This window comes from Lithobates pipiens, unplaced genomic scaffold, assembly GCF_037356315.1.
Source record: "Lithobates pipiens isolate NorthernLeopardFrog02 unplaced genomic scaffold, aLitPip1_a1.2 Scaffold_8, whole genome shotgun sequence".
Taxonomy (NCBI): Eukaryota; Metazoa; Chordata; class Amphibia; order Anura; family Ranidae; genus Lithobates; species Lithobates pipiens.
This window is the reverse complement of record NW_027507903.1, coordinates 549,994,638-550,018,618: the sequence shown is the minus strand read 5'-3', so window position 1 is coordinate 550,018,618 and position 23,981 is coordinate 549,994,638. Positions and strand designations below refer to the sequence as shown.

At 44.4% G+C, this 23,981-nt stretch overlaps 1 protein-coding gene across 3 annotated transcripts in view; it reads right to left on the bottom strand.

Moving 5' to 3' along the window:
* The window catches only part of PPP3CC (protein phosphatase 3 catalytic subunit gamma), a 170,721-nt gene that overhangs the window by 110,371 nt on the left and 36,369 nt on the right, over positions 1–23,981 (bottom strand). The gene's annotated exons all lie outside the window — the stretch shown is intronic.

The following is a 23,981-nucleotide window of genomic DNA, read 5'->3' as shown; positions in this document are numbered from 1 at the left end:
ATTTTTTTGTTGGACACCGTGCCGGTCCTGAGGAGTTGCGGGCAGGAGTTTTTAGGCGAGGCCGCGGCTTCGGCCTAGTCTGCGGCGTCCGGCCTTGCGGACTAGGCCGAAGCCGCGGCCTCGCCTCAAAACTCCTGCCCGCAGCACCTCAGGAATGGTGCGGTGGTAAAAAAAATAAAGAAATAATCGATTTGACCTCTCAACAAATTTGTCAAGCACTGTCCTAATAGGATGTTTAAATTTGCATGCTGTATCCCAGCATGCAGTAGCATCTTGTCCCCATGGAAGGAGTCCCACCATAATAAATCGCTGTTGGAAGCAATAGCCACTGGCATTGGTTGCATGAAAAATCTGACAATCCAGTTGTATTGAAGTCAATCGATGGATCGACTACAGTACAACCAGCCTGCCTATAGATAAAATCCGAATTCGGTCAGTCACTGCTGAACTGGCCAAATTTGATCCATATATGACTGGCCTAAGATGGTAGATCTTTCTGGAAATGGGATTTCTTGCATTCAGCTAGGTCTGAATAATAGAGTCAGAGACCCCTCTCTCTCTCTCATTAGACCTGGGCTTCAACAGCCATGTCATTAACCAGTTGAGATCCGCGCTATAGCCAAATGATGGCTACAGCGCGGACCTCCTTTGCCGGGACTACGTCTATTGACGCCGTCCCGTGCACGAGCGGCCTGTGCGCCCCCTGAGGGGCGCGTTCTGATCGGCGAGTCTATGAGACTCGCCTGATCACGGATCCGAGCAAGGGGGTCGATCCCGACCCCTTACCACGTGATCAGCTGTCAGCCAATGACAGCTGATCATGTGATACAACGGAGCCGGTAATCGGCTATTATTCCTCCTCGCGCTGACAGCGCGAGGAGAAAAAAAAAAGAGCCGATCACCGGCGGCCGTGATCGGGACATCAGTCCCGATCACGGCCAGCCCTGCCAGTGCCCACCTGCCCCCTGCCAGTGCCACCTCATCAATAAATAAGTGCCCCCCCGTCAGTGCCACCCAGCAGTGCCCATAGTGCCACCCAGCAGTGCCCACAGTGCCACCCAGCAGTGCCCGCAATCTGCCTCAACGGTGCTGCACCCCAGTGCCACATCAGTGCCCATCAGTGTCATCTACCAGTGCCCATCAGTGCTGCCCAGTGCCCAGCAGTGCCACCTACCAGTGCCCATCAGTCTCATCTATCAGTGGTACCCATCAGTGCCCCTTAGTGCCTCCCATCTGTGCCATCTTATCGGTGCCCATCGGTGCCACCTTATCTGTGCCTATCAGTGCCCACCAGTGCAGCCCATCAGTGCCGCCTCATCAGCGCACTTCAATGAAGGAGAAAAATGACCTGTTTGCAAAATTGCAAAACAAACTATTAAACATGATTTTTTATTTTTTTTTATTTTGCCTCTTTTTTTGTTTGTTTAGCAAAAAATAAAACTCCCAGCTGTAATTAAATACCACCAAAAGAAAGCTCTATTTGTGGGGAAAAAATTATAAAAATGTCATTTGAGTACAGTGTTGTATGGCCGCGCAATTGTCATTCAAAGTGCATCAGCGCTGAAAGCTGAAAATTGGTCTGGGCAGGAGGGGGGTTTAAGTGCCCAGTAAGCAAGTGGTTAAAGCCTGAGACTGAGAAGCAAGATGAAATAGAGGGCCCTGAGACAGCAGATCCAACCTGTTGAGAAGAGACCAGAGTTTGTCTACTAGATGTCCAAGTAGATCTGTGTACCAGGTTCTTCAGGGCCGAATTGGGGCAATAAGACTCACAGTCTCTTGCTCCATCTTTCTGAGCATACAAGGTAGAATTCACACTAGGGGGGGATCCAAAGCCATCGCTACAGGGTCCTTGGCCCTTGCCACAAACAGAAGTAGTTTGTTGTAGATTTTGGAGGCTAAGATGTCTACATCTGGAATTCCCCTTTTCTGACACAACTGGGATTGAAGATGTATGGGTGAAGGGCCAATTCCCCTTGATCCAGGCAGTGGAGGCTGAGGCAGTCTGGTTTCCAGTTGTCCAATCCTGGGATATGAACATCAAAGATCCCTGGACAGTGAGTTTTTAGCCATGAGATTATCTTGCTTGCTTCCTTCCAGGCTGCAGGAATCCTGGTGCCCCCTTGATGGGTAATGTATGCCACAGCCGTGGCATTGACTGTATCTTGGTTGAGTGTACTCGCAGAAGGGGGGGGTTCAGTGATGAAGAGCTACTCCTATTGTTCTGAGCTCTAGGATGTTGATGGGGAGCTTGGCTTCTGCAGGTGACCATGTTCCCTGGACCAGAACAATACTCCCCAGCCTAAAAGATTGACATCTGTTATTTTCCAGTGATAAGGAAGCAAATACTTTCCTAATGTTAAGGCTGGGTTTGAGATCCACCAAGTTAGGATATCCTTGCTTGGCTGGACCGGAGCATGGATAGGTCAAGAGAGGGAGCAAGTTTTTGACAGGTAGACAAGATGATGTGTGGGAGAGGTCTTAATTTTAAAATCAGAGCTCTCATGGATCCTCTCACTGTAGCATGGCTCTCTCTCTATATCTATAAATTTTTATTTTTCCTGGAAGAAAAACCTTTGCTTGGGATGCAAGTACTCCAGAAAGCAGGTTTGTGGAAGTTGATCACCGAACTGAAGGCCTGTAACATCTGAACTGCAGACCGCTGTTCGGAAGGGGAGTCTTTCAGGAGAAGGTCGTCTACATAACCTGGGACCTGGATGCCCTGAGAAGGTAAAGAAGCACTAGGACCTTTTTGAATACTCTTGGAGCTGAGGATAGGTTGAAGGGCAATGCAAAAAACTGGAACCCGCCACTGCAAAGCACAAAAAAGTGCTGATGAGGTGGATAAATGGGAACATGCAGATGAGATCTTTAGACATCCAAGATGTCCAAGCATTCTCCCCGTGTCAGGGAGGCAATTACTGACCTTGTAGACTCCATGCAAAATTTTGGAACTTGAAGGATTGTAGAAGGATTTTAAGTCCAGAATAGGACGAATACCCCTGTCAGTTTCAGCTGACCAGACTTTGGGCCACAAGATTGTGCACATTTGAATGGAGACTAGAGACATTCTGGAAATATGTGTAAGGACATGTTGTAGGGTAGACAACCTTTTGAGAACAGTGTGCCAAAAAACAATTTTCAAAGAAATTGAGCATGCCGATTTTATAACAAAAAAATGTCAACTTCACACTCTCAATCACGAAAATGATTTTTTTAATAAAGTAAATGCTGTAAACTACTTTAGTAGTGAGAAATTAACATCCTGCACTTAGATTAGATAACCACTTAGGTAACTTAGGTTAGAGAACCACTTCTCTGCTTGCTCTGCTGATGGGGAGGGAGTCAAATGCTGGCAAAAGAGGCTTTGTGTGCCACTTGCAGCAGCAGTGCTGAGGGTTGCCTACCCCTGTTGTAAGGCATCGACATAACAGAAAAGTAGGTTATTGCTTAAAGCGGAGTTCCGCCAAATTTTTTTATAAGTCGGCAGCTACAAATACAGCAGCTTCTGAATTTTAATAATGGGACACTTACCTGTTCAGGGTGCCTGCGATATCCTCACCCGTAGCCAATCTGTTCCTCGGCCCCCGGGTGCAGGCACCGGCATGGTTAGTAAGGGAATCGGGAAGTGAAGCTTTGCGGCTTCACAGCCTGGTTCTCTACTGCTCACACGAGAGTCGCACTGCGCGGACTCACTGGTCTCTGCTGTCTTCTGGGACCTGTGTGTCGATGGAGGAGGCACCGGACATGGCGTAGATCACCGTGGAATCTGCAGCAATCTATCGCTGGAAGTGGGAGCAAATACCTGTATTATGGATGGAACTCTGCTTTAATTAAAGCACAGTCTTGGAATACAGGATCCTCTTGGGTGTTCACTGCCCTAGCTGTGGTCTGACAGAAATTGCATCAAGAGTTGGTTGCAGGGCTTGGCCTACCAGAGTAAAGAGAGCCTTCAAAAAGTGTCTGAAACTTTATATCTGCAGAACCTTTGAATGAAGGAGCATCTTTACTGCAGACACCCTGTTACTTGCTGGATCACCAGACACTGCATCCCATACACTAATATACAGAGGAGAAAAGTCCATTATATAAATGAGATGTATATACCACACACTACATCCCATACACTGATATACAAAGAAGAAAAGATTATTATTTGAACAGAATCTATACACCGCACATTGTATGCTATACACCGATTTACAGAGGAGAAAGGTCCCATTATAACTTGGATCTATACACGGGATACTGCATTCTATATACAAAGGTGAAAAAGCCCTATTATATAAAATGAGATGTATATACAACGCTCACTGCATCCTATACCACCATATAAAAAAAAGAAAAATATGTCCTTTTGTAGAAATTAAAATATTGTATATACACCAGACGCTGATATACAGAGGAGACACACAGCATGTTATAAAACAGAATGCCGTGTTTTACCTTGCAGTAAATAAACATTTTAATTTAATAAGGGAGGGAAAGAATCCAGCACAAAGGAGCAATAAATCAAAGCTGCACACACAGAAAGTTACATCCATAAAGGAGACAAAGACACACACACATACTATGTGCCCGCTGGTGCTGAGGAACACACTATTCCCAAATATAGGGTCTGTCTGTGCAGTTTCTGTGGCAATGCCAAGGGGCTGTCAGTGTGTGAGGAGCAGGGTGCTAATTACATGGCAGGAAGAGAATCAGCCCCCACAAGACATGGCTGCCCGCACTGCACAAGTGTATGTGTGTGGGATAGAGAAGTGTACATCCCAGATAAACACAAGAACATGCAGAGTAACCCTTTCACTGCTGAATCCTGCCAACAATAGCGTCTGATCTGTGCACATGCTGAGATGCAAAATGGCTCATCAGCAGAAAGCTACACATACTGTAGAGATGGACATAGGTGTATTGATTTGTGACGGATCTGGGTATGAGCGGTAGCAATCAAGCAATTTATCATCATCAATTAAGATATTGAACAACGCAACACATGCGGTATTGACTGAATATATAATCTTACAAATCAATTTATCTCTCTGAAATACAGAGATCTGCCTACACTAGAGATGTACCGAAATTTCAGCAAAAAATTGTGTTTTGCGCCAAAAACACATATGATTTTACGATGTTCAGGGTGTGTTTTTCATAAGTCGTATGACTCAAAAACCGCAACATAAATATAACGAGTTTGTTATTGATGCGTTCTTACTGCGTTTTCAATGCATTTCAATGGGGAGGTGGGTATTTGGTGCAATTTTTTTTGTAACTGACCAAAAATGCAGCAAGCAAGATTAATACTACAATGGAAGCACAATGGACAAGTGTGAAGACATACATAGAATTTAAAGGGCTGCATCTTTCTTGAGCTTTTCTTGCACTAAAAGTAATGGCCAACAATAAATTCATATATGATCATTAAGTCGGATATAATACAATTTATACACACACATTATATATATATATATATATATATATATATATCTCTATCTCTATCTATCTATCTATATATATATCTATCCCATTTTTGATTTCGGCCACGTGCATCCTGAATTTTCGGATTCGATATCAAAACTTCTATTCAATGCACCTCTAGCCAACACACAGATATTTGATCAGGACCAATCAATAAAATTCCATACATAATTAACATACATAAATCACCTGTACCGGATGTCTTACACCCTAAAGTCCATAACTGCTTGCCCACCATCAAATGAAGGAGGGGCGGTGCGGCTCTTTCTGGGATATCAAACATCCACTCTCACGTGGCCCCACCATGTTGCTAGGATATGGTGCGACCCCAATTTCCGTAAAGAACAGCAGCTCTTTAACCATGTGATCAGCTGTGTCCAAACACAGCTGTCACATGTAAACATGGAGATGCCGGTAATCAGCTCTCATCGCCTCACACTGACAGAGTGTGTGGCAAGAAGAGCCGATCAGTGGCATCCCCTAACAGGGGACATCAAGACATGTACTCAGGGCACTGATCTTCAGTGCCCCGATTACAATAACACGCCACCAATCCTTTCCCATTAGTGATGCCAGTCAGTGCCGCCCATCAATGCCACACATCAGTGCAGCATATCAGTGCCTTCTCATCAGTGTCACCTAATCAGTGCAGCCTCATCAGTGAAGATTAAAAATTACTTATTTAGAAAATTTCCTGACAGAAACCAAGAAAATTTTTTTTTTTTTTTTTTACAAAAAAAAAAAAACACCCCAGCAGTGATTAAATACCACCCAGCATGACCATGCAATTGTCATTCAAAGTGTGACAGCTCAAAATTGGCCTGGGCAGGAAGAGGGTAAAAGTGGTTAAAGAACACAAGTTATAGCCAGACCGCCATTCCTAATCTTCATGGACAGCCTACTGACAGGACTGGTACAAGATGATTGGTGAAAAAATCCCACGTGGCAACAATATTTAAAAAAGGGCAGGGAACTCCAGGAAACTATAGGCCCGTCAGTCTAACATCGGTAGTTTGTAAACTATTTTAGGGGATGATAAGAGACCACATCCAAGAATTTGCTAATGAAAAAGCTGCCATCTGGACAAAGGTATGCCAGTGGAGGTGGTGTATCTGGATTATGCAAAAGCATTGGATACAGTCCCCCACAAACGCTTAATCTACAGCCTGAGGTCTGTAGGCAAGGACCATAGGGTATGTACCTGGATAGAAAACTGGCTATGGGGGCGTGTCCAAAGAGTTATGATAAATAATGTATACTCAGAATGGTCTAGAGTGGTTAGTGGGGTATCCCAAGGCTCTGTCTTGGGACCAATTCTGTCTCCTTACGACACAAAAATATGCAGGGCAACAACACAGCAGGATAAATTCTTGGAATGGGCAATCGCATGGCAAATGAAGTCTAACATTGGTAAATATAAGGTAAGGCACTGGGGGGGGGGGGTAAAAACATACAAGTCACTCTTTAGGGGGAGAGCCCCTAGGGGCTTCCAGGATGGAGAATGATTTGGGGTTCCTAGTAGACAGACTAAGCAATAGCATGCAATGTCAAGCTGTGGCTACCAAAGCAAGCAGAATATTAAAATGCATTAAAAAGGGAATTTACTCCAGAGATAAGCCAAGACAATTAGGCCCCTTTCACACATGCGGACATTATGTCTGTATTTCATCCATCCGTTTGCAGATGAAATACGGACATACATGCATTCCTATGGGATAGCAGGTGTCTGCGGATGAACATCTGCAGAGCGGATCAGATGAACACGGACAGACGGTCCGTGCTCATCCGATCCCCATAGAGGAGAGCAGAGAGCTGACAGGGCGGTCCCTGCACAGTGTGCAGGGACCGCCCTGTTATCCGGCTCAGCAGGGACAACGGAGCGATCCCCGTTGAGCAAGCAGATCATCACAGAGCGGATCATTACTGATCTGTCCCATGTGAAAGGGGCCTTATTCTGCCACCTTTAAAACGCTAGTTTGGCTGCATCTGGAGTATTCTGTCCAGTTCTGGTTACCAATACTCAAAAAAGGGATGTGCTGGAACTGGAGGGAGTTCGGAGAAGGGAAACCAAATATGGGGACTGGAGGACCTCAATTATGAGATATGACTGCAAGTGATGAATTTGTTCTTCCTGGAGAAGAGATATATCTCAACGGTGATCCCAGTGTAAGTATGAAACTTTCAGCCCCAGGGAGTGCAAGGGGACACAGGGCCACACGAACAGAAGCGGTTTAACCTTAAAGGGATTGTAAAGTAAAAAATTTTATTTTTTTAAAATAACAAACATGTCATACTTACCTCCACTGTGCAGCTCGTTTTTCACAGAGTGGCCCCGAACCTGCTCTTCTGGGGTCCCTCGGCGGCTGTCTCTGCTTCCTCCCGCAGGTGCTTCTCACGTTAATGCGAGCTCCCTCGCATTGGTGAGAAGCACTGCGGGCGCGCTCCCGTGATACAGCCGGCGGCTATAGCCGCTCGCTGTATCACAAGGCCCCGCCCCCCGGCGCGCTGCGTCATTGGATGTGATTGACAGCAGCGCGAGCCAATGGCTGCGCTGCTTTCAATCCATCCACTCCAGCCAATCAGCGGCCAGGCTGAGCGGCGAAGAGGACGGCGGGGGCGAGCGCGGGATTTTCGAGGGGTCAGGTAAGTAAAACGGGGGGACTGGGGGCGCCGGCAGTGTGAGATGTTTTTTCACCTTAATGCATAGAATGCATTAAGGTGAAAAAACATTTACCTTTACAACCCCTTTAAGCTACATAAGGGGTTTTTCACTGTCAGGGCAGTAAGGATGTGGAACGCTCTTCCACAATCTGTGGTGTCAGCAGGAAGTATGGATCGTTCTAAAAGACTCTTGGATGTGCATCTTAGAGAAAAACAATATAGGGGGATATGGGAAATTATTTTTTCACACACCTACACAGGCTGAACTGGATGGAATGTTTTTATTCAACCTTACCAACTATGTAACTATATGTAAAATTTATCAAAAGTTCACCAAAATCGATCAAATGAAGGGTCTATGGCTTTTTTATGCTTCCAATACCAAACTGATTCTTGGCGGTGAGATTTGTGTCAACACAAAATGAATGGGAGCAAATTGCACTGCAAAGAACTGCATGCAACTTGATGTGGTGCCATAATCGCATGTGGTTTCCTGCACCACTCCTGCGAGATCCCAGGCTTGTCATAGTTAAGGTCACACAGGAGCGATGTGAGAAACCTCCCTGCATTACAGATTCTACCAGCTCAGGCTCCCATCCAACCGTGGACATCTGCGGCTCCTCCCGCCTCTCACATGGCTTTGTTCCCTTCCCCACACACAGACACACCCTCTCCAGCAGTTTCAGCCATCTAGTGCTGACAGTATGGGCTACAGGGATTCTAATTTGTCAGCACCGTTACATGGACACGCTGACCTATCAGAAACCACCTAGCCGTACTTTTTAGGAGAGGAGAGAAATCCACGGGGCTTTCAAATCCCTGGACCAGTGAAGTGGCTTTTCTAATAGGGGTGGTAGGGATCAGCAATCTGTTGCAGGGGGACTGGGGGGGGGGGGGGGCGATGGGGTGATGAGGACGACGACCAGTGGATGGCTCGAACTGCTGGAGGGGGGAGGAGGGGAAGAGAGTAAGAGCTGCTGGAGGCTGGGGAGAGAGCCGCTGGGGGGAAACCAAGCCATGGGGGAGTCAGGAGGAGCCACAGCTGTCCATAGTCAAATGGGAGCCTGGGCTGGCAGAACCCGTCATGCAAGGAGGTTTCCTGCAAATTGCACCGCAAAGTTTCGGTACTCAGTATAGGCGAGTACTTCACCAAAAGTATCAGTACTCATACTCACTGGTAAAAAAATAAAGTGTATCAGTGCAACCCCAGCTTTTTTTATTCAAGTTTTTTTTTTTTGTCAATAAACAATCATAACAAGATGACTTCCAGCATGGTCACTTGTACAATGATATACAGATATTATGGGAATTCAGATCTGTTAGCCTAAAGTTCTGTATAAATATAGAGTATGATTTTCTATATTTCATAAGTTAAGTCAGGAGGGAGAGGGGGGGGGAGAAAGAAGATGGAAGAATAGGAAAAGGTGGGAGAGAACAAGAACAGGTGGAAGAGTAGGAGACGGCGGTGGATGGAGGAGGAGGAATGGTAAGGGAGATGAATCAAAGTTGGGGAAGTGGGGGGTCTTTGGTTTACACTTCTTATTCCATTTAATCAGGTTAGTTGCATCAAATGACCAATAGAATAATCATATTGATGTGTGTGGCCACCTATCTCATGCATAGTGGTGGACAGGCAGCTCAAAACAGACCTTCACTCACTAGACGTTAGCAGCAGCAAGGCCTCCCCAATCTGATCATTATCTCTGGAACCCACGTCACTATGCTGGTCATGGGCGACTTAGGACTGAAGAACATTGCATGCTGAGAGATACAGGAGGTTGAACTCAAGATAATGGCACACAATGACAAATGGGTCCCTGTGTGCAGTTCAAACTTTATCACCCCTACAGCTCGATTTGCTTAACAAAACCAACATTACAAAGTGGTGTTTCTGACGCAGTAAGAGATGAATTTCCTCTTCACCATTTCCTCTTTCACCTTGCTCTGGGTGGAAGAAGTTTGTAAGTAAAAGCCTATCCATCTTTGTAACCCAGTAGAGATCCAACATTTTAAAGAGAATCTGTTGCTTTGCCCATACAGGGGGAAGTCAAAGGTTTATCTTGATAGGAGCACCAGACCTGAGCGCTGCAGCCTGGGAAGAAAAGGTGATCACATGCTCCCCGATACTTCCAAGTGCTCCGGCACACAAATGAAGATCATAAACATACACAGGCTGAGAAAAAGAAATCTAACAGATTGTTCCATTTACACCATCAGTGGCTGGACGAATCCCCCCCTCCCCCCCAAAGTTGCTGTATTTGGATAGCTGGCACAAAGGGCTGACAGAATACATGTACCGTGCTTGCATCTAAATAGATGCAGGTGTTGATCAGGCAACAATTTTTTGACAGGCTCCTACGACAAAAACAAAAAAAAAAAAAACAAACGACTGAACATAGGTCAAACAAAGCAGTGTCGGCAGGGCATAAATTGCTAAAAATTCAGCCGTGTTATTAAAATGTACCTATCCAATCTGCAGCACTTATTTCTAAACAGAACTAAAAATTCAAATGTTGCTTCCTTGATACCATGGCAACACTGGGAGCATTCCAGATCAGCAACAGTGGGGACAAACCATCCAGCAGATTATTATGAGCACACCACACTCCGGCTTTACAATATTTGCATTGATTTGGTTTTATTTTTTTGTCTGGCTTCAGTACAGTTGTCATCATATTCAAATGTGACAAAGGTTAGAGGTGCATCGAATGGAAATGTTGGTGCCGAAAACCAAAAATGCAGGATGCACTTTGCCGAAAACCGAAAAAGTCTTTAAAAAAGATATATATTTTTATATAGAATTGTATTATGTTCAACTTTAATATGAATTTAAATGAATATGAATTTATTGTCAGACATTACTAGCACCTTTAGCGCAAGAAAAGTTCTAAAAAAAATGCATCCCTTTAACCACTTGCCAAGTGCCACTCACCCATGTACGTCCCTACTTTGGGGACGGATATCGTTATGGCAGCAGCTAGCTGCCATAACCCCGGTATCCCCTCGTTCAGCCGGCTACAAGATAAAAGTGGCCTCTGCAGTGGAATCGCCGCTAGATCACTTTTAATCGGTGGCAGGAGAGGGGCCCCCCCCCCTCCTGCCGCTATCCGGTGCCCTCTCCCGTTTACCGGAGCCGTCACCAGTGGCAGAGGTAATCGTGTCCGTCCCCCTGCTAGGTATAGAGACAAGTGAGGGGAAGATGGCCCCCAGTCTCCATATCATAGCAGGGAGGGAGCGACCTCAAAACGTCACCTCCGCCCATACTTCTTGAAGGCACCTTTTTTTTTTTTTCTTTTTTTTTGGCATTTAAGTCCAAATATGAGATCTTAGGTCTTTTTGACCCCAGATCTCATATTTAAAAGGGAAGTAAACCCTTCCAAACAACTTGGACCTATAGGTAAGCCTAGATTAAGGCTTACCTGTAGGTCCAAGCAATATCTCCTAAACCTATATGGTTTAGGAGATATTTGCCCGAAAATGGGCACCGCTGTCTACGGCGCATGCGCCGTAGACAGCGGCGCGCAGGCGCACTAAATGCGGCAAATCCAAGAATGGATTTGCCAAATTTGTCGACTCCCGTGCGCATGCGCGGGAGTGACGTCATCGCGGCTTCGCCGTATGACAGCAACGGAGCTGCGAGGCGCGACTCCCGTGCGCATGCGCGGGAGTGACGTCATCGCGGTTGCGCCGCTGTCATTGGTCGGAGCTGCGAGACGCCACCAGCAAGATGGACGCGGCGGACTACAGGGATCAGCGGCGACTTCGCTGGCTCCTGTGTCAGGTAAGTGACACATAATGAGCTACTATGCGATGCATAGTAGTCCATTATGCTTTACCTTTGCAGGGAAAAAAAGAGGAAGTAAACTCATCAGGGTTTACTTCCTCTTTAAGAGGTCCTGCTTCTTTCTATTACAAGGGAGGTTTACATTCCTTGTAATAGGAATAAAAGTGACACAGTGTAAAATGTAAAAATAAAAAGGTAAAATAAATAAGAATTTTTCTTTTTTTTTTTAAAACACACCTGTCCCACCGAGCTCGCGTGCAGAAGCGAACGCATACGCGAGTAGCGCCCGCATATGAAAACGTGTTCAAACCACACATGTGAGGTATCGCAGCGATCAGTAGAGGGAGAGCAATAATTTTAGCCCTAGACCTCCTCTAACGCAAAACATGCAACTGGTAGAATTTTTTAAAATGTCGCCTATGGAGATTAAGGATAAAAGTTTTTCGCCGTTCTACGAGCAGGCGCAATTTTGAAGCGTGACATGTTGGTTATCAATTTACTCGGTGTAACATTATCTTTCAAAATGTGGCTAACTTTACTGTTGTCTTATTTATTAATTAAAAAAGTGCACTTGTAAGAACGCTGTGCAAATACGGTATGACAGAAAGTATTGCAACGATCGCCATTTTATTCTCTAGGGTGTTAGAAAAAAAGATGTATAATGTTTGAGGGTTCTAAGTAATTTTCTACAAAAAAAAATTGGTGAAACACACCATAAGTATAGTGAAATCGTGGTAAAGTCGCTGAAAATTCACGTAAATTCATATTAAAAAAAATCGCAATAAAGTCAAGGCAAAATAACGTGCGTTTGGCGCCATTGGTTGCCACCTTTTTCTCCCATCAGCAAAATGCAGATGACACCATTTTAAGCCGATATGTTTTGGATGCCAAAATTTCTGTGTATTTCTAGTTATAGTTACATTTTAGATCTAAATATAAAGGTATGACAGCCTAAACAGATCCTAAATCCAGTTACTATGTGATACACAAGCCTCAAAGAGCCAAATCCTCCTTTATTTGAGTCTCAATCGCTACCCTTCATTGACACTGCAGCTCAGAGGGGGAGGGTTTCAGTAACAGAGGCAATGCTGCCAATTCAGAAAACAGTGGGCAGGACTATGTGTAGCCATGTGTGGATTGACAAGCTGCCGACTTGTGGACCAGCAGCGACAATGCTCATGCCCCTGTACCATCTTCTCATTCTCCTGGAGCGCAATCAGGAACAGCCTACATCAGAGACCATGCTGCTTTATATGCAGTAGCAGTGCTGTCAAAGAAAGAAGCAGAAAGTTGACTTCACTAGCAATTTTCGAAAAAAATAAAAATAGAAGATCTTTTGCTTTAAGGTCACCCTGAGGGGACTTTTTTTTTTTCTCTTTTTTAAGTTCTGATTTCTTAAAACAGAACTATGCTCACTTCCCCTCCAAGTGAGAAGACATCCATCAACTCCTTCACTGGTGCCACCATTTTTGCCATCTTCTGGGTATGAGATCTTTGGCCAATTTGATTGGCCATGTTGGGATATGCAACTCATCTTATGCAACTTCTTATTTCGTAGAGCAGAACAATGCTCGCTTCCCCTCCAGCAAGGAGACGTCTATGAACTCCTTTGTTGTTGCCACCATTTTTTGCAATTTTTTCTGTGTATGGGATCTTTGGTCATCATGGGATAACATAACTCATGTGCATGCAGATGGGATTTAGGTCATCTTGGGATATGCCAAAATTGTACAATATGCTGCAAATGCGCAGTTCAGTGTACAGCCTCAATAAAACTAGGCTCTCACTAATACAGTGCTGGAAACTCCATGCCCGCGCACCTTTCCTGCACCGCATTCAAATTCCACTGTCTTTGCGATCCACAGTGGGCGTCAGTGCAATCTTAACCACAACCCAAATGCAGGTCACAAATGCAGGCACCCGATCAGATGGTACAAAACAACCATGAAATCTGGTTGTAATGCAGTTATAAAATTGCTGCACGCATGTCCTTGGTGCAATTTGAGTTCATTTAAAATGAACAGGCGACTTGCTACCAAAATGCTCAGATGTGAACAGGGGCCATTAAAATTAGAGATGCACCGACATTTCGGCCGCTGAAATGCCAAAAATGGCGTTATCAGCATTCAGATGATAAAAGAAAAAGGTAATGGCACCAAAAAATGCTTTTGGTTGCAGCAAATTTGCAGCGATTTTGCCCCAATTTTACTATGCTTATGGTGTGGTTTTCATAGGTCATGTGACTCAAACTGCATCAAAAACGTAACAAGGGTGTGTTAAACTGGATGCAAACCCTTAAATATACCCAGTGAAGTGAACAGCCTCAGATGATACACAGATTAAACAAATCTCCCTGCATAAGTTTTACATTTATATCTGCTGTCTTTAGCATTATATACGGTTTAGAAAGTGCACGTCCTGTTAGAATTTTCTCATCCCGATTGATCTGTAGGAGTGTATTATTGCTATTACACTGTCAGACGCTGAGACCGCTGATTTGGAGGAAAGGCACACACCCCCTCCCTATACATGCAGAGGCTGCCTGTGAATAGTTTAGCTTTGTGCCAATTCATAGCAACCAAACCTCCCCCGACATACTTCAGGCTAGAGGTCAACCGATATGGGGTTTTTCCTCTGGACAATGCTGATATTTAGAAATCGGGGTGGCCGATGTATGATGCCGATTTTTGCGGCTGATTTTTTTTCTTCTTCGGCATGTGGCACTGGCAGGCACTGACAGGTGGCACCGGCAAGTGGCACTGATTGGCATTGATTGATATTAATTAGCACTGGCGGGTGGCACTGGATGGCAAGGGCAGGTTTCACAGCCAATAGTGTAACTGTGTGAAACTGTATGCTCTCTGCAGCGCTGCTGTGAGTGTGAAACTGTATGGAGAGAGAGAGAGAGGAGCTGACAAATTCAGCGTGATGTCAAAGGTGGGCAGGACCCAGCAGCTATCCAGCCAATGATTGGGCTGGTCAAGGGGCGGGGCCACATACACATAGCGACCCACCCAGATCCCATCCCATTGGCTGGTGTTGGATAGCTGGGTCCCGCCAACCTCGGACATCCAACCTCAATTTTGACAGAACCTCTCTCTCCATACAGTTTTACACACTGCGGTGCTGCTCTGCCAACAGAGTGTGGAGAAGGGAGGAGGTACCCCACGTTCCTCCTCCCTTCTCTACACTCTGCTGGCAGAGGTACGGCCAGTGTTAAATATCGGCCTAATTTGGATAATAGTGGGCCGATGCCGATTTCTCTAAAATGGCCAAATATCGTCCAACCTCTACTTCAGGCTCCTGTCTCCGAGAGCTTGTCATAAGTTATCAGGCTGATAACAGAAGAACAGAGCAGGAGACAGCTATGGGACATAGTGCTTTGAAGAGAGATAACAAAAACGCTGCAGATATATGTGCCCAGCTCATGAATCAAGTTTACAGCCACTTTAATGATGTGTTGTTGCTGCGTTTTCAATGCATTTCAACTGAGAGGTGCATTTTTTTTTAAACTGACCAAAGGGATGCATTTTTCTTGAGCTTTTCCTGCGCTAAAGGTGCCAATAATGCCCGACGATAGTCATACTCATTTAAATTTATACTAAATTAACCACTTGCAGACCGGACCATTTTGCTGGTCAAAGACCAGACCACTTTTTGCGATTCGGCACTGCGTCGCTTTAACTGACAATTGCGCGGTCATGCGACATGGCTCCCAAACAAAATTGACGTCCTTTTTTCCCACAAATAGAGCTTTCTTTTGGTGGTATTTGATCACCTCTGCGGTTTTTATTTTTTGCGCTATAAACAAAAATAGAGCGACAATTTTGAAAAAAAAACGCATTATTTTTTACTTTTTGTAATAATAAATATCCCCCAAAAATATATAAAAAAACATTTTTTCCCTCAGTTTAGGCAGATACGTATTCTTCTACATATTTTTGGTAAAAAAAAATAAAAAGGCAATAAGCGATTATTGATTGGTTTGCGCAAAAGTTATAGCTTTTACAAAATAGGGATAGTTTTATAGCATTTTAATTAATAATTTTTTATTATTTTTTTTTATTAGTAATGGCGGCGATCAGCGATTTTTATTGTGACTGCGACATTGTGGGGGACCCATCGGACATTTTTCACACATTTTTGGGACCATTGTCATTTATACAGTAATCACTGCTATATAAATGCAGTGATTCCTGTGTAAATGACACTGGCAGTGAAGGGGTTAACCAGGGGGTGGCAGTGTAGGGGTTAAGTGTTCCTAGGGGTGTGTTACTAACTGTGGGGGGGTTGGGCTTTCATTTAGTGAACACTGATCTCTGCTCCAATCACATGGAGCAGAGATCAGCGTCACTAGTTGCTAGGCAGAATGGAGAAATGTTGTTTACACAGCATTTCCTCCATTCGGCCGCTCCGTGAGACGATCGCGGGGATGCCCGCGGCGATCGAGTCCGCGGGTCCCGCGACCGGACTCACGGGGGTCCCGACCAGCGCGGGAGCACGCCGCCGGCGGCGCACTCCCGATGGCAGGGCGGCATTGAATATTGGACGTACCTGTACGCCAACATGCCTGCCCGTGCCATTCTGTCGACGTACATCGTCGTGCGCTGGTCGGGAAGTGGTTAAAAAGTCAAATATAAAAACAATTATATATAAAAATATACACTTTTTTTTTTTTAAACTGTCATTTTCGATTAAGTGGATTCTGAATTTTTAGTTTCGGCACCAAAATTCGGTGCACCTCCAATTAAAATGAATGGGATTTGGATTTTTGAGCATATTAGAGCTAAAAGCAAAAAGCAGAAAATAGCTCAGGTTTGAACTGGGCCTAAATGTCTGTATTTTCTCCTCCTTTTTTCATAGTGAATAGCCTAATTCTATATGCCTTTTTTTGTAATCTTCACCTTTGCACATATGCCCACCTTTGGGATAATAAATTTAAAAATTAATAGCTGGCTTCTGTTTACAAAGTTAGGACTCGTATACCTAGAGAGATTGTTGCATTGTGTTTTCAGTGCCTTTATACTCAGTCTAAGCTCCTTACTAATCTGTAAGCAACTGCACTGTGTTTTGGTGGATTGCATGCAGATTGAGTGCCAGATGGGGATCTTTGTGTTTCCTAGCAGACCAATCAAACAAACTACTAGGTGATGGCAAGCGATTTTCAGTCGGGTATTTGGTGTGTGAATGGGCAGTGGCAAAATGAACACAATGATTCTATAGCTTGCAGGGTTGCTTGAAGAATCCAAGAAGTGTGTGTTTTAATTGCTAGACTGCTCCCCAACCCTAATGCCCCGTACACACGATTGGATTTTCCAACAACAAAACCGTGGATTTTTTCCTGAAGGATGTTGGCTCAAACTTGTCTTGCATACACACGGTCACAGAAATGTTGGGCAAAAATTCAAAAGTGAGAACACTGACGTACAACGAGCCGAGAAAAAGGAAGTTCAATAGCCAGTGCGGCTCTTCTGCTTGATTCAGAGCATGCGTGAACTTTTGTGCAACAGACTTGTGTACACACGATCGGACATTCCAACAAGTTTTGTTGGAGGAAAATTTGAGAACCTGCTCTCAAATATTTGTGTGCGGAAATTCCGACAGCAAATGTTCGATGGAGCATACACACAGTCGGACTTTGCGACAACAAGCTCACATTGAACATTTCCCGTCTGAAAATCCGACCGTGTGTACGCAGCTTTAGAGTACAGATTGTATGTAAGATTTGTATCAGCCAGCTTGAGTGAAGGCTCCCTCTAATGGCGACTGGTGGCTCAAAACACACACACCCTTCATTCCTCCTCCACCAAACAAGGTCCAAGCCTTGGTTAGCTAGTAGCAGGGGGGGTTTGCATCCTTGACAAATAGTATGATTCTTCTGCAATAAAAAGCCTGCACAACAACAATAACCTCTTGGCACAAAATATAGAACAATTGGATAGGTTTTCCTGTCTGCGTGCAGCATATAAACACAAGGATCTGATGACTAGAAGCTAGCACCTGTTGCTCAAGGTTATGGCTTGGTATGTGCGGATAGATGGTGATAAATATAGTGTACACAGGCTGCACCGTTCTGTGGTCAGCCACACAGTGGACACCTCCTCCCTCCTCCTCCTTGGAACCCCAGTGATCCAACTAATTAGGGCAGATCTCTCCTCAGCAGTCAGCAGATTCAAGGCCTGACTACAAGTGCCATAATCTTCCCTGCTACAGATCCACTCACACACAACCTGACTGCCTGCCAGGGGTTAGCTTCCTACTTCTACTAGACACACTGTACACAGCTATGAGCTTGTACCAGGCAGATCAGTACAGAGCTATGGAATCCAATGGCTCTTGTATGCAGTACAAAGAGGAATGCCAAGCTTGTAAAAAAAAAAAAAAAAAAACCCTTAGGCCTTATGGCACAAGGGATCTGAAACAAGAACTGCATGTGTTGTACAAAGCAACTATTTAAATGAACCAGCAGTCCAAAAAAAAATAAAAAAAAATAAAACAGTACCCTTTAACAGGAAGCAATGCAAGTTTTCCCTCCCTAGCAATACAAGCCTAAGAGATTTCTCAGAATTACCCAGGTCAAGAAAAACCTCCAGGATTCAGCCAAACATATGACATACATGCAACGCACCATTATATGTACTTGTATACATTCCAAACCACCCCCCACGCTGCAAGGGTTAAATGATTGTTAGGTCCATAGGTATAGGAATTAGCTGTAACTTATTTCTCGCTGCAGCAGGTTTCAGGCACTCATTTTTTTCTCTGACACCCCAGCTTGTGGGCAGGTTCATTCTGTCCTCACATACAATGCAGAACTATTGGTCCTGCATTGTACCCAACAACTTCGATCCCGGGCACTTTCTCCTCCTTCCTGCCAAGGCCCATTTTCAACGACAAATGCGCGGTCATGCAACGCTGTACCCAACTTAAATTTTTAACTTTGAGACAGAGCTTTTTTTTTCCTTCTTACTGTGATTAACACATGCACGGCAGCCCATTCAAATGAATGGGCTGCCATGCACGAGCAAACTCGCAATAGTGTGAACCAGGCCTTAGGAGAACAATGGGTTTGCTCATGCATGGCAGCCCATTCATTTGGAGACATTCAGCTGGAGACAGGGCAGAGTGTTGTCAATGTATAACATGAGGCACCTGAACAAGAGCCATCACAGCAGGATTGTCAGGTATTCTTTTAATGAAAGCTGCAGATTTAAAGATCAAAATCACTTCTGGACATGTTAAAGTGATACGAGAATTTAGGATGGATTCACATTATTGTGTTGCATTAACATATGTTACATGCATTGGTGCACTGGATTAATAATACAGGTTGCATTTTGGAAGAAGAGAAAGGTGTAGGAGTCTTCAAGCAGCTTCAGGTGCAGGCATCTCTAGTAAGGGAACCAGCTTCCTCTTGCACCCTATTAATAATCCTGTAGTCTGTGACCTGTGATGTGTCCCAGAAGACGGCGGGGGAAGGGGCCCAAGCGAACTGAGCCGCAAGTGGGAGCCGGTACCTGTAAAATACAGGTTATCTGCTCCCCTCAAAAAGTTCGAAATGTTGCAGTGGGGGGAGGGCGGGGGGGACTTCCCTTTTTGGGTGAAGCTTTAACGAAGAAAGTCAAGCATGGTATATTTTTATACTGCGAATACAACAGGTCGGCTGCTAGGTGCAGACGCCATTCAAAAGAACGCTTTGCATTTTCTGAATGAATGCAAAGCGTTCTCTGATTGTATGAGATGGAGAGGCGAGGCTGTGATGTCACTCTCTCCACCTTGTCCATTCAGAGGACTCTTCATTTTACTCAATCTACTTTAAGGCTGGGTTTACACTTGATTCGGATGTGGCTGACAGCAGGGATCCAGTGCATCCTGATTTTCCATTTCAGGGAGGAATCGGGCATGAATTTTTGCTTAACGTCGGACCTGTAACGGAGTCAGACGCACAGGGCCCTTGCGCAATCCTCTCCACAGCCGCCCTGGAGATGTGTAAACCGGCTTCATTGAGAGCCGGTCACAGTCTCCTGTCCTGCGAACTGGACCAATTCACATAAGTGTAAATCCATTATTATAAACACACCCACCCCCCCCCCCTTTCCTCCAAACCCTGTGGTTGTAAAAGTCTCCACAATTTTTGGAAGGCTTTCCACAGATTTTTGAGGTATATCTGGTGGAATCTGACAGGTCCTGATGCTAGATGAGAAGACCTGCCTCCCATCAACTTTCCAATTCATTTCAGAGGTGTTCAGGATTGAGATCAGGGCAGGTCACTAAAAGTTCCTCCACATCAAACCTCATCTTTATAGAAAGCAATAATGTAGAGGGGTAGCCATATACTTTGAGGTTTTCTTTATCTGGGTGAAGCTTTTTCCTGCACCATCCTATGAGTGATTAGACACTCTTCTGACTTTGATCCATGTGTGCTTGAAAACTGCAGCCTGGGCTACTGACCTCGGCAAATAAAGGGATTGTTTTTTTCCAACAATGGGCAAAGTGAAAAAAAACAATCTAACGCTGTCCCTGTTAGCTTAAGATTGGAGTAATAATAATAATAATAAATAAAATGGGGGGCGGGAGCGGCTGGTGGAAACCCATATGGCATCTCTGGTCTCTAATAGGAAAAAAAACAGCCATTATTTGTCTGGTTATTTCAGAAACATCAGGCTACTTGTATGGTTCAAGTGACCCAGACCAATCCCATGGAGGTATCAACACCAGCCAGCAAGCTTGAGGGCTGACAAAGTCTGAAGGGGATGGACACTGGCCAGCGTAACATGGCGCTCAACATGTTTCACGACGAATAGCTTCCTCAGGAGCTTATGTATTCAAAATAAATATATAAAAATACACAAAGATCTCCAAAAATACATTGAATCAATTGATAACTAACATTAATGGGTATGGTAATACATTCAAAATGGAGCATTTGAATGTATTAACATACCCATTAACCACTTGTTTACTGGGCACCTAAACCCCCCTCCTGCCCAGACCAATTTTCAGCTTTCGCCGCTGATGCACTTTGAATGACAATTGCGCAGTCATACAACTCTGTACCCAAATTTTTTTTTTTATCATTTTTTCCCGCAAATAGAGCTTCTTTTGGTGCCATTTAATCACAGCTGGGGTTTTTATTTTTTGCTAAACAAAAAAAAAAAAAAAATCATGTTTAATAGTTTGTTATAAAATTTTGCAAACAGGTAATTTTTCTGCTTCGTTGATATGCGCTGATGAGGCGACACTGATAGGCACAGTTAAGGCGGCACTGATGGGGACAGACAAGTCGGTACTCATGGGCACTGACAAGATGGCATTGATGGGCCCTGATGGGTGGCACAGATGGGCACTGGTAGGCGACACTGACGTGCAGCACTGTCCAGGCACTGATAGGTGGTACTGTGGGCACTGGTAGGTGGCACTTTTAGGGTGCACAGGTGGGCACATCGCAGTGATCAGGACTGATGTCCCGCTCACTGCCACCGGTGATCGGCTTTTTTTTTTCTCCTCGCGCTGTCAGCGCAAGGAGAAAAAATAGCTGATTACCGGCTGTGTTGACATCACGTGATCTGCTGTCATTGGCTGACAGTTGATCATATGGTAAGGGGTCGGGATTGACCCCTTACTCCCATCTGTGATCCAGTAAGTCTCAGACCCGCTGATCACAGGGGGCACACAGGCCGCTCATGCACGGGACGACGTCAATAGATGTCATCCCGGCAATGCAGGTCCGTGCTGTAGCCATCATTCGGCTATAGCGTGGATCCCTAGAGGTTAATGTTAGCGATCAATCGGATGAATGTGATTCAATGTATTTTTGGAGATACTTACCATGCATTTGTATCCATTTAGAATACTTAACTAAGCCCCTGAACAAGGCAATTGTTGCAAAACCTGTTGCGTTCTAACAAGCTACGCTGACCTATGCCAATCCCTTTCAAACTTTGTAAGTCCTCAAGCTTACTGGCTGGTTTTGTGATACCCTCCATGGGATTGGTCTGTGTCGCTTGACCATACGAGTAAGCCTGATTTTTATCACGGTTTTTCTATGGATTTATGTAATCTAAATAAAAATAAAAAATTTTATATTTGGTGGCTATATAAAGTTCATGTTTTTTTTTTTCCCGCCAAATTTCTCAGACTGATTAGGACATGTCACTCTTTAAAATTGTCTGTTCTACCACATTATCACCCTATGATGGTGTAATCTCATTCTAGCAACCATTTCAGAAAAAGACAAGGAGCCATCCGTTTGATCCAAAACTAAACGTAAAGCTGAACTCCAGGAATCTGAAAATTCACAACTCAACCTATCCCACCCAAATCTGTCCCAAAGTGTCTCTTTTCTAGTGTCAACTTTGCCTATCTGGAGACCAGAACTGCCATTCACAAAAAAAACAAAGCCGGCAGCATTGTGTGTCTTTTGGTTGATGGTTTTATACATACACAGCCTGACTGATGGCGCGCACAATGCTGCAGCACTATGATCTTTCAGTTTTATGAATGAATGATCACAGCACAAGTCATTTATAAAAGTGAAAGCTCACACAGCACTGCAGTAAATGTTCACTCAGAGCTGTAGCTCTGTGTAATGTATCTGTGGCTGCCTTTACTCCAATAACAGGGCATCAACAGATAGTTTACACAGAGCTGCATCTCTGAGTGATCATATACTGTTATAAACAAGTGGCACGATAAAATTAAAATTACAGTAGATAGCTATACAAAATTATAGACATCCAATCGATTTTAACCCCCAGCTAGGGGCCAAAAAGGTGTTAAATACGCCCGCAAATGCCGCCAGAGCGGCATTTTACCGGCAGTATCCTAGCGCTGCCCCATTGATTTCAATGGGGCGCAGTGGAGGAGGAGCGGCGAGTTCACCGCTCCAAAGAAGCTGCTGGCAGAACTTTGTGGCGCTTTGCCAGCGCACTGCTCCAGTGTGAAAGCCCTCGGGCCTTCACACTGGTGTGAAAGGAACTGCTTTTTTCAGGCGCTATGTTTAGCACTGTAGCGCCTGAAAAACGCTGGAAGTGTGAAAGGGTCTTAATTGTCCTGTTTGCCAGTATCACCAGGAAAGAGAGTTATGGTAAATCCCAAATTCTGAGCTGTCACCAGAACAGGAAAAGATAGGACAACTCTATTGGGGACACTTGGGGAAACTATGCAAGTATAGATCTCTCTTTCTTACATAAGTTAGTAAGTATAGTTGTAAAGTTGGGGGGGGGGGGCAGGTTAAAAGGTTAGGTGTATAGCTGGAAGTCCACTTTAATGGTACCCTACACAAAAATAAGCGTTTACCCCTTGTGGTATGGGGGAGCACCACTGCAATGATAGTTTCAGATTTCCCCCCGTTGTTCAGCTTTAATGCTATACTAACCTTGTTTATTAGGACATTTGGTAATTATATATGTACATGGGGGTGACTACCTTTGATTATTACATATGCAGGCTCTTCTATCTAGTTGTTCCTTGCTGATCCCCTTAGGTCTACCACAGGAAATGCTCATTAGTGCCCCTTGTTGCCAAAGTTCAAAAGATATTTTGCCTTGGCTGTAGGTCACATGGAGGAGCTCAGGAAGAGTGGGTTTATTTATTATTGTTTTTTTTAATCCATGAGAAAGGAGAGGAACTTTTATAGATAAGAACTGAAATACATTTCACCTAGGACTGTACAGTATTGTTCCATTTTGTGCATCTTATAAAGAGTCATGAAAGTATCTTGCAAAGCAGGAAGACAGCAGCTGACCTGGATCCATGAAATATAAGCAGGCGATGTACTGTAAAATAGGGTACAGTGTGTAAAACGAGCAGGGCGCTCTGTAGAGAAAGATTTGCTGATTTTTTTTTATCATTTGCCTTAGTAGATGGAAGAATTAGAGCGAAATTGATTGCCATGCAAAATTATAATTGGACAAGGAACAATTTATTAAGGGGACATTTAGGACACAGTCTTAGTTAAGCAAACTAAATGTGCGGTACAGCAATGCATGTTGCTGCCCATTGGCATTCAATTTCAAAAGCTCTTAAAATGCATACAAGAAATAAAGAAAAAAGGAAAATACAA